We start from the raw sequence: 3,301 nt of genomic DNA, 5'->3' as shown, positions 1-3,301 counted from the left end.
CTCTCTTTCTTCTTATCTAATCTTTTCCTTCCTTTCCTTACTCAGTTCTAGATGAACTCTGAATCCAAAGCTTATGCCACAGCGCAATGCCCGACCTTATATAATTAAGTAAAGAAGGAATCTGCTTTCTAGAGCCGAAAAAAAAGGCTCAGAACAACCTATTCAATGCAAAGAGCGGCTATGCCGATATTAAAGCAGAATGCCATTCAAGCAAGAATGAAGGTATTCTATTCACCCTCGGCTTGGAGAACTTCACTACCTTGAAAGGAATGCTTTCCCTCTGGCTTCCCGTGCCAAGCTGTAAGCATAGCGAGTTAGGTACAAGAAGACGAATAAGGAAGGAAGATCGTAGATACATAGCGTCAGTCTCAACAGCCTATATCTTATCTTCTATCAGTCCTGCTTCTCCTCATCGGGAAGCAGATCCTTCACTGATATGTCCAATAAGAATCTATAATAGCCGCCTAATAGTATGTCGCCTTTCCTCTCAAGCGCCGAGGGCTTAAAGGTCCCAGGTTCCGGATCCCCTTATTCAACTCATCTTTATTTAGAAGTCCGAGAATAGAGGACTAACTCAATAGCTACAGGAGCGGGGCTTCTTTGCGAAACCCGAAGCCCGGGTGCCACATCCGGTCCTAAATTAATAGAGAGACCGGTAAAGACGGTTGCCTAGCTTACTTGGTAATGGACTCCTTTTGTTTAGCGGTCATGGATCGTGGTGTTCTTGTTTGTATACTATTATCAGAATTCACGTTCTGATCTTTCTTATCTTGATCTAACGGCCGGCCAAAGAGAGAGCGACTGGTAGGGAAAATGATTAGATATAGAGTGGAAGGCAGAACGAATCCAAAGGCTAATCTGACACTCTAATAATCCCAGGAGAGTAAGGATCCTCTAGCCTGAGTCTCAAACCAAACTCCGGTAAGGGGAAGTAGCGAGATTCCGATTCCCCACGAAGGAAGAGGAGGGGGTTGTTAAGCATCTTCGAACAGCTCATAGCTACAGTTACCCTACCTAGCTCTCTATTCCCTGAAAGCCGGATTGGCTTTACCCGGGCTTGCTGCCTAATTGAGTATGGGCGAGTGCCTTAGCTAGAAGACTCGAATTGATTGAGGAGAAGTCGGCCAAGGATAGGGTTTCTCGGGCTTCTTGAAGAGAGTGACTAAGCCGAAAAGGCCAATAGCATTTTCTCTAGCAAGTGTATTCAAAATACCACTATATGAGAATGAGATAAAGCCTCCGCTTTTTTCGCCGTTTGTTTACACCTTCCTTTTGAACTCAGCTTTCACGTCTTTAATCCTCGATTGAGCTAGTCACTGGCGAACGCTTCCAAAAGAGACCTACCTCTACTCTAAACAAGAGCCCCCTTCTTAATCTAGGGGTATCAGACTCGCTTAAAAACGTAGTACGTAAGGTAAGGATCTAGTTCCTTTCCTCAAAACCAGTCATCCGAGTGGGGCCCTGCGACATGTGCCATATTTAGGTTGCTTGCGACTGAGACTTTTAGGGATTATTTCCATCTTCCCTTAATTAAGGGATTTAGATAACATCCGGTCGGGAAAGAGCCACTACTTGGTTCCATAATGAATTGAAGGAAAATTATATCCCTCTTCGACATCAGATTCTTATCCTCTTTTCCGGGGGAAATGATGTTTTATTCTCTACGGCCCAAGGAAAGAAGTGGTCTGCTTTATTGAATCTTATTTCAGCAAGGGGTGTCGCTTTCGTTTTCAATAAGGACGTTTAGTAGGGCCCTTAGAACCATAAACATTTGCGAGTCGCCTTTTTACATGAAAGGTGGGTAGGGGATCTTAATACTGCCAAAGAGCTCGAGTAGATTCATGAATGTCCTGGAATTTCAGTATGGGCTTAACAGGTCGAGAGAGTCTTATGCCGCGCAATCTCTTGCCGAATCTATTTAGACTATGTTAAATCCATAACCCGAGAACACACATTTGCGAATCCGGCCCTCTTTCGTTCGTCGTGATTGCTTTGATTGCTCTGAAAACACCCCCTCTCACTCAGGGGTAGCGATCAGATCTTCCTGCTTCAGCGGTTACGAATGGCGATTCTTACCACAAAATTAGACATTCCACTTTGAATGCTGTTTTCTTTCGCTTTGTTTTGGCTTCCATCCCTGAGCTTTAGCCCTTGCTTTCTTACGAAGAAGAGGCTTTCTCAGATCAGATCATATGGGGGAATAAGACTCAACAACCGGTCGTTCAAGTTCAAGAAGCAAACCTAGAAAAAGGGAAAAGTAAAAGACTTGGAGAAAGAAAGAAACTTGGAATTTTGGCATAGAAGAAGAATTCATCCATATAAGAAACAAATAAAATGATTTCGTGGGGGTGGCGCTGGAGTCAGATCAATCCGACGCGGGATCTATAGGCTCCGTCCAGTTTAGGATCCCCTTCTTTCTATTATTTCTTATAGCAGCATTGGGAAAAAAAGAGACAAAACGTCGAATGTTTTTCCTATTTATGTATTTTGAAAGTCTATACTTAACACACCGACTCAATTGGAAGCTGAATCCTCACAGGGTTCGAAAGTGAAGGTTTCAATCATATTTCTAACACTGAAAAAGGCATAACATTGATTTACACTCGATAACTTAAATAAAAATGGGCAAATTCTTCATTTAATGATTCACCTACGCGTGATACTGATCTTAGCATACCAAGGGGCTGACCTGAACTAATGTCCTATACGAGACGAAGGCTAGGGATGAAATGGCAAGTGCCGCATCTCCTTCCCCTCTCTTTTAGATGAATGGGATGATTCATATCTATCTCTATCTTCAGACTTGGGCAAAACGAAACTTCTATGCGATGAAACAAAGGAAGAACATTCATTCCCTAAAGAAAAAGAAACCCATTACCAAGCCAAAAGAAAATGAAAATTTCACAACCGAGATCGCAAGCATGGATCAAAGACGGAATTTCCTCAAAAAGAAGCGCTATCGATACAAAATGCTATAACGATTCACTAATGGAAGTCTTTCGATGATCCAGCTACTCAGACTGGACTCCTTTACTAAGTGGGTAGGAATGAAAGATCGAGTAAGTTATTCACAGAGCTACCACTACTTGAGCTTACACCCGGACTCTTACTGTAGTCTCATTTCCAGTATCCTATAAAAGATAAATACAAGTCCGTTTTTATATTCCTTATAGCACGGGTATAGATTACCTCACGGGATGAACTTATTAAGTTATATTAATACCAGAATCGGCAAGTCATTACCATTCAAGTCTCAAGCTTCCGGCAACCACTTATCCCAAGGTAGGTGGGAAATTCATTC

The sequence above is a fragment of the Arachis ipaensis genome, chromosome B06 (genome assembly GCF_000816755.2).
Source record: "Arachis ipaensis cultivar K30076 chromosome B06, Araip1.1, whole genome shotgun sequence".
Taxonomy (NCBI): domain Eukaryota; kingdom Viridiplantae; phylum Streptophyta; class Magnoliopsida; order Fabales; family Fabaceae; genus Arachis; species Arachis ipaensis.
The sequence above is the reverse complement of the archived record's forward strand: the minus strand, read 5'-3'. Positions refer to the sequence as shown.